The sequence below is a fragment of the Pseudoliparis swirei genome, chromosome 7, assembly GCF_029220125.1.
Source record: "Pseudoliparis swirei isolate HS2019 ecotype Mariana Trench chromosome 7, NWPU_hadal_v1, whole genome shotgun sequence".
Taxonomy (NCBI): Eukaryota; Metazoa; Chordata; class Actinopteri; order Perciformes; family Liparidae; genus Pseudoliparis; species Pseudoliparis swirei.
In genome coordinates, this window is record NC_079394.1 from 3384175 (window position 1) to 3392215 (window position 8041).

Below are 8041 nucleotides of genomic sequence, written 5' to 3' on the forward strand. Positions count from 1 at the left end.
AACTGTTTTATTGGTAGTATTTTGATATTAAATTGTTTCACGAGTTTAACTAGATTTCAATATATATTAATGGTCTCATCTCATTGCGCGTTAAATTGTAGTGCTGTATTTGTACCTATAGGTGGAGACATTGCCTTTTCTGATATGTCAGTTACGACATCATCGAGACAGACCTCACTGAAATGAACAGACTCCTCAGAACAAAAGGCAAAATATTTTGACAGGCAGAGAGGAGGCTCATTGTTACACACATTTTAGAAGCAGGATATCCAGACATTTCCAAAGCTAAAAATTGCTAATGCCGCTACACCTCAAACAGGATTTCCCCCCATAGTAATAATGATTGATTGAATATGACATTAATATTAAACCAAACACCTTTAATATGTTTGTGAGGGCGAGGTTACGCTCTTGTAGTGCCAGTTCAATGACAGTGTTTGGCACACGCGCCTCTGTTCTGAAATAGACAGGTAATGTTTGACATGGGTCTCATCCCCCCTGAACTGATGCCTGTTGACAGACTGACTAAATCCATCCAGGAGACTTTTCTGTGGAAGTTATCCCAGAAGACTAATCATCAGTGATATGTGTGAAAAGGTGATGAGCCTCTTATGAAATACTAATTGGGTTGCACGGAAATGGCTGTGCAAAGCTCAAATGAGCGAGACAGAGAGGTAGAAAAAGAGACTTAATTTAAGTTTGAAACAGGAAGAAGAAAAACGCAACACTCCTTGTCTAACACCAATATAAATATATATATATACATATATATATAATTTTACACTGGTTTGCATTGGAGAATTTTTTTAATATAGATTGTTAGAGTGAGAGGACATCTGTGCAAAAAAAATATGAAGGCAAATGTATCTCGACAGTTGTGTCGCCTCTTCTCTCACTTTGCCATATTCCTGTTCCCATGGTCATCCCCACAACCCAAGAGATCCCTTGTCTCTTCAGATTAAGCAGAGCGATGGGGAGATACCGGTTAATGTGCCAGTCAACTTTCCTTCTGTCTTTAGGCTGTTTATTCCTCTGTGACCCTGATCAGTAACAAAATCCCTTCGACTGAGGTGCTAAACTAACATAGAACCACCCCCCTCTCCTCTTGGCTTTCCCTTTATCTCTTATTTAACTGACAGAGCCTATCTGACCGGCGGAGGACTGACAAGTGTGGGACGGCCGAGATGAAGTGGCGGTATAGGGACGTGCCACTCATTGTAGTGTTATCAGCACAAAGGCCAACGACAGACACCTAATCTGACCTGGCTGCTGATGGCTCGTGCCTTATTGGCTGGGTTTCTGCTCTGAAGCAGACTCTGGCAAACCTTGGAGGGGAGGATAAGCACAGACACACACGGATATGTGCACACGGGCACGGATAAACACGTGAAACACATGCATGTGCAAACATGTGTGTTTGGTTTATTGGTGCTGCTACTGCTACGACAAATTTCCCCTTGGGGATTAATAAAGTATATATCTATCTATCTCAACCAAAGACGTCATATTCTTAGCCTCCATATCCGAGGCGACCTCTGTCTCCTTGCCACTGCTCAACCTCTGCTTTCCATTGACTATACCTGGATTAAAACACAGATTAGCACTTCAGTGGCACTTAAATGGCTCTTATTATGGTACTTTTGTAGTTCGACTATCTTGAAGAAACGTTACTTTCTGTATTCTTGTTGTTCTTAGTTTGTACTGTAGGTTGATGCACTTATTGTAAGTCGCTTTGGATAAAAGCGTCTGCTAAATGACATGTGATGTCATGTAATGTCTAACTCAGTGGTTCTCAAATGGGGGTAGCCTACTTGTACCCCAGGGGGTATGTGAAGGCCCTCCAGGGGCTACGTGATCTATTTAAAATTAGCATCCATTCAAAAATCCTTTAAAAAAAGTTAGTTAATAAGTATTACATAAAATATAAGTGTAAATTAATGAACTGAATTTAATATATCATATATTAAATCAGACACTGGCTGCACAGCGCGGTGTATTACATATTTATTTCAATCAAAAACGATTTTGCGCTGGTAGGGGGTACTGGGCTCAACACATATCGTACAGGGGCTACATTGGTTGAGAACCACTGGTCTAACTTTTAGTTTACTTCAATTTTTTGTGATGATGTGTTTGGGAGAGTGTCATTTTTAAAGAGAATAAATGTCCTAGCTGTGAGCACCTGTGTGCAAGCGGATGGCACTAGCTTTCCTCTTGGCTCATTGTTCTGCAGGAAGAAACATGCAGGACAGGGTCACCCCGTCCGTCCTGAAGGCTTCAGGTTACCCCTCCAGTATGTGTGCCAGAGGACTGCCCGGTTGGATCCTCCCCTCTCCAAAGTGCTATGAAAGATACAGTACCCGCATTGCTCATGCTTTCGTAAAAGTTTGGCAGGGCTCGGGCAGCGTTATTTTTAAAAGACTTGAGAAGCTCCCTTTCGCTCACTGAGAACATGGGCCTCGTCTTCTTCTCGGCTCTTTGTTCTGCGGGGGCATGAGTTACCGGAGGCAGTATTTTTTTATCCACGGTATCGAACATTACCCGCCGCCGGCAATAGAAACTCCATTGCAACCCTAGGTGCCGTATCAAAACGTGAATGCACCACCGACGCCGCTTGCTTGTGAGACGATCTCAAGGCTACTACTGTTATCTGGGAAGAATTTCTCTAAACTGTGATGCTTCCTCGACATAAATCAGCTTTAGCTTGGTGATAATTCCTTCTGGTGTAAGTCTTGATTAAACCTTTGCTTTGAGACATCTCTCTTGTTCTTGACATTGTCATTTTTCTGTTTTCCCTTTCAAGATAATCTTCAAAACCGCTGAAGTAGATAACGCCTTAGAAGCTCCTGATGGCTCCAGCCAAGATTTTACTGTCTGTAGAAACCGGCCCATTAACTTTTGAAGCCCTCTTTGGCAAAGCTTCCTTTCCCCTCCATTGCCGTCAAAAAAGCTATTTCCCTCGGCCAGTACTACACAACGCTAACAATGAATAGAGGATTAGAACATCTCTCTGTCTTGAAGAAAAAAATCTCTTTTTACCAGTCTTTGGTGAAGACGAGTTGGCAGCATTTCCTCCACGGGATTTTTCCTGACATGATTCCCAAGAGGCGGTTTTAGCTTTGACGATACAATTTCCGCGCTTCACAATCAGCTAACATGTGGCATTGTGATCCAATCACGAGATTGTTTTTCCCCCTTCAGTTTGTACATGGTTAAGTCTCTCAGTCTATTGTGAAGGAATCTTCAACATGGTGGGAAACCACAGGGGAACATTGGTAGTTGTTAATTAATGCAAAAAAATCTGTACAAATGCTTTATTTTCTTCATTCTAAGCACGAAAAAAAGAAGTAATGCTTTGAATCTAGCAACAGGCACGTCCAAATCTGTTACCTCATCTTCAATCCGTTATCCTGGACAATGAAATACTGTTGTGTCTGTGATAACCACGAGTGATTTTTATTCACTTTGCTGTGGTTCCAGAAGAAATATCTCCATTTCTGGTTTAGGTTTATTGGATTTTTGTTCATAGCGATCATTTCTGTTTCCATTCAGTAAATTGATGTAAAATGTGTTTTGCTAAAATGATATTTTCTGGTCTTTTTGACTATCATTGAATTTGAAAGAAATGGGAAACTTGACAGAGGCTGTGGTAACCGCTGAAAGGCAACTCAAGCTAAATGGGCCAAGATGAATGATGAATAATGGGGTTTAATCTTTAAATATTCTAAATTGCGTTCAATCCAGTCAATTACTTTAAATGTTTTGGATTGCTTTTGATTGTACACATTTTCATATTTTTTAATAAGAAGCAAGAGTAAAAGTTCTATGAAGAATAGAGAAATATTGTCAGAGTAAATCATGACCTTAAACTAAAGTCTAAATTGTTTTCAGAAGCCACCAGACAGCATGTAAACACAACTAAAGCCCCTGTGGTCAATAATTGGGTCCCGTTTTCTTGTTGAACTACACACACACACACACACACACACACACACACACACACACACACACACACACACACACACACACACACTCTTGGTTTCACACATGAAGCCTTTGGCATCCCAACCACTGCCAGATGTTGTGACTTTCTTTCAGACAATTCATTTCACAAGTATCTCTGAAGGAGCAATGCCGACGGTGGCATTTGAGGGAGACAAATGTACATAAGCGCGTGTGTGTTGGTAAGTGATGGGGATATGCCGGTGGCGGTGTGTGAAAAGGACACATATGAGATCAGATAGAGCTGAGACTAATTCACAGCCTGGCCTGAGGACATTAAGCAGGATAAAGTGAGACATCTTTTCTCACACCATTTAGGCTAAGCCCATGGGGACGCAGTGTTTATTTCTTAGCTGAACTACATGACTTCAGGCTGTAAGTGTGGTTTTGAAACACGGAAAAAAAAATCAGCACGGTATTGTTTAATGCAGCTGCATTTTTTATTATTCTTTATTTTTCGTGTTTGAATCAGAAATGGTTCTAACCTAACCAATTCACAGGTTCTACCCTCTAATAAGTCATACACAAGTGTGTGCTTCGCACTGCTGTTCTATGATTGTGATGTTAACCGTGCAGATTTATAGTGGATGAGACACCCAGAGCCAGCCCTTGGCAGGCCAGGCACAGTGCCCGCCCCCAGGGGAGGTGGATGATGGAGAGCAAACAGCTAATAATTAATACCATGATTACACAGGCTGCAACAACATGGGGAGACAAACCTTCACACAACCAGGCAGGGACCTGACCAAGACTGATAGCACAGGAGCATGCAAGTACACAAACAGATGCAGAAATACACAAATGCATGCACGCGTCGTATCTGTCACACACACACACACACACACACACACACACACACACACACACACACACACACACACACACACACACACACACACACACACACGCACACACGCACACGCACACCCTAACAGCAACCAGCTCCAGCCCTCACACAATTCGTACCGCAGCGTCTAACAGATCTTTTTTTTACACTATTATCAACTAGAACGGGCACTCGGTAAGCGCATACCGTCGCATATCACAAGATTGGGCATTGAATTACGAACATTTTGGCATTAGTTGCATGCCAATTGGATAGAAATTGACTGTGCTATGGTAAAAATAAGATTTTGACCTTTTCATGACCTTGACCTTGACCTTTGACCCGATCGATCCCAAAATCTAATCAAATGGTCCCCGGATAATAACCAATCATCCCACCAAATTTCATGCGATTCGGTTTAATACTTTTTTACTTATGCGAGTAACACGCATACAAATAAATAAATAAATAAATACACGGCGATCAAAACATAACCTTCCGCATTTTCAATGCGAAGGTAATTATAACATGTGAAAGATACACTGGAGCATTAGAGGAACGCAAAACAGTAATATTATAGTTCTGTTCAGATTTTAAAAGGCCTGTGCAGGAAATTAAAGCATATCTTGTTCTCTATTCTTTTTTGCTCATTTGAAGCGCTGGTGTTTGGCGAGCCGCTGCAAGTAGAGCACCGGTCGCTCTGTGTCAGTCTGGCTGCTGTGAGACATATAAAGTAAATAAATCCAGCTTGCTAACCGTCCACTAAACCCTACCTGCTATGTGTCGAGCTGATACTATAATTCAAATGCTCCACAGACCATAAAAATGTGTTTAGGCTGTAACAATACCGCCAAGACCCCCCTGTGCGTGTGTGGATGAAATTCCTCCCATCCTATACAGCCATTACCTAAGCCACACAAAGCCTGGCCAGATAACAACATAAAAACGTCACGGTCACCCTCATTAGCAGTTCCTTTGATTTGTACGTGCACAAGGCATTCATGATGGCTTCCAAGGGCAATTCCCTTCATTTTAAAAAAATATCCCATCATCAAAGCATTTCCAGATGAGGTGGACCCTTCCCAAACAAAACCTCAAGTATTTAGTGGTATGTACTGGAGTATGTCCAGGATTTCTACTATTTGAAGGGGGATGCAGTGTGTTTTCTTTTCACTACTGCTGCATAAACTCCAAACTCCTCGTGTATGCAGTATAAGTGCAGGCGTGAGGGACATCCAGAGAGGGGGAGAAAGACAGGTTGTGCGTATAATGTATACGTGTGCACGAGTGTGTGTAAGAAAAGAGATGCCAACCATGGAGGGCCCCACAGGGCTCCTGCAGCCCTTGACTGCCATATATCCTTCCTCCTGCGGCCACATTTTACTCTACTCATTGGTCAACTATGGAAAGAATACAAATGGCTAATGTGTGTCAGGTGGTGTTGTCTCTTTGCTAAAGCAGCTGGATAGCTCAACCTTAGGATGGCTGATCATGAGGGTTGATGGATGGCTTTGTACTTGCATGTGTGTGTGTGTGTGTGTGTGTGTGTGCATATCCTCCTGCATGTGCTCTACCTAACGACAGCTTGTCAGACACAGGAGAGTAGAGTAAAGGATTACTGCTGTAATCTTGTACTTTATACCCCAATCTAATTTTCACACCTCTTCAGTCCGTTAGGAATGCCTACAATTGAGCTCAAGTTCTGCATATTGACCAATGCCATTCATTTTAAAAAAAATAAAAAAAAATGAGCCACAGCATTTGTTTCACCTATTTGACTGCAGTGTTGCTTCAAGGACCACGCCTCCCCTGCACGTGTCTCATTAAAAGAACTCAATCGTGTGATAAACTGATGGAATCAAACATAAGGGACAATTTTGAAACTAATCTTAGCGATCGCAAATGACGAAGCGGGTACACAGAATTTGTTCTAATCTTTGTTTTTGTTTGAGGATGATGACATATCGATCCTGTCTCGTGCGTCGTCACCCTTTCATGCCCGTCGCCTGGTGCTCACAGCCCGCGAGGCAAAGGATCGCGGAAGCCAGTCAGATACATGGGAGAGGTCGGAGGAAGGCCTGTGCGATGCACGATGTGAGTTTCACGCCGCGGAGCGCAGTGCTTATGTGTCTGTGTGTGACTGTGGAGTGTCAGGGGCAGTCAGTCTGAAGGTGCTGACAGAGCCAAAGGCGAGAGCACACTAATGTCAGAGTGCAGCTCAGCCATATTCCATTTCAGGATAATTTCATTCAAACAGTCAGCTCAGCCATGAAACCATTTCCTCCCGTGATTCCTCCACTCCCTTCCTCTCTGCTCCACGTGCGTCAGCAGCCAGGTGTAGCAGCAGTCAAACCTTAGATTAACAGGGTTTATGAGCTGCAGAGCCCTCACCGGGTCGCCCCTGTCAGTCTGGCTGCTGTGAGACATATAAAGTAAATAAATCCAGCTTGCTTGAACTCATCAAACCCCAATACCTGCTAAGTGTAATGAGCTGATATAACCAAATGTCTACAGACTATAAAATAGTTAAGCTGTAAACAATACCGCCAAGACCCCCCTGTGCGTGTGTGGATGAAATTCCTCCCATCCTATACAGCCATTACCTAAGCCACACAGTAGGATAACAACATAAAAACGTCACGGTCACCCTCATTAGCAGTTCCTTTGATTTGTACGTGCATGTGCGCAAGGTCTGCGATGGCTTCCATATGGGCACCCCTTCATTTTAAAAAATATATCCAGCATCACGTTACTCTGAGATGAGGTGACCCCGATTTCCCCAAAACCTCAAGTATTTGTCTAAATGTGCTCGACATGTCCAGGATTTCCTACCATTTAGCTAATGTGTGTCGGGTAAATACTACCGCGCGGCTTGCCAAACTCCCTCGTAATGGTGTATATGCAGGCGTGTCTCACATCCAGAGAGGGGGAGAAATGTGTGTGTGTGGAGTAATGTATACGTGTGCACGAGTGTGTGTAAGAAAAGAGATGCCAACCATGGAGGGGCTATGCAGGGCCCCGCAGCCCTTGACCGCCACATCCTTCCCCTCCGTGCCACATTTACTCTGTTTCCATTACCACCATGGAAAGAACAATAAATGGCTAATGTGTGTCGGTGTTGTCTTTGCTAGCACAGCAGAGGCCTGGGCAACCTAGGATGGGTTGGACTAAGCGAGTGAGAGCTGGATGGCTTTGTACTTGCATGTGTGTGTG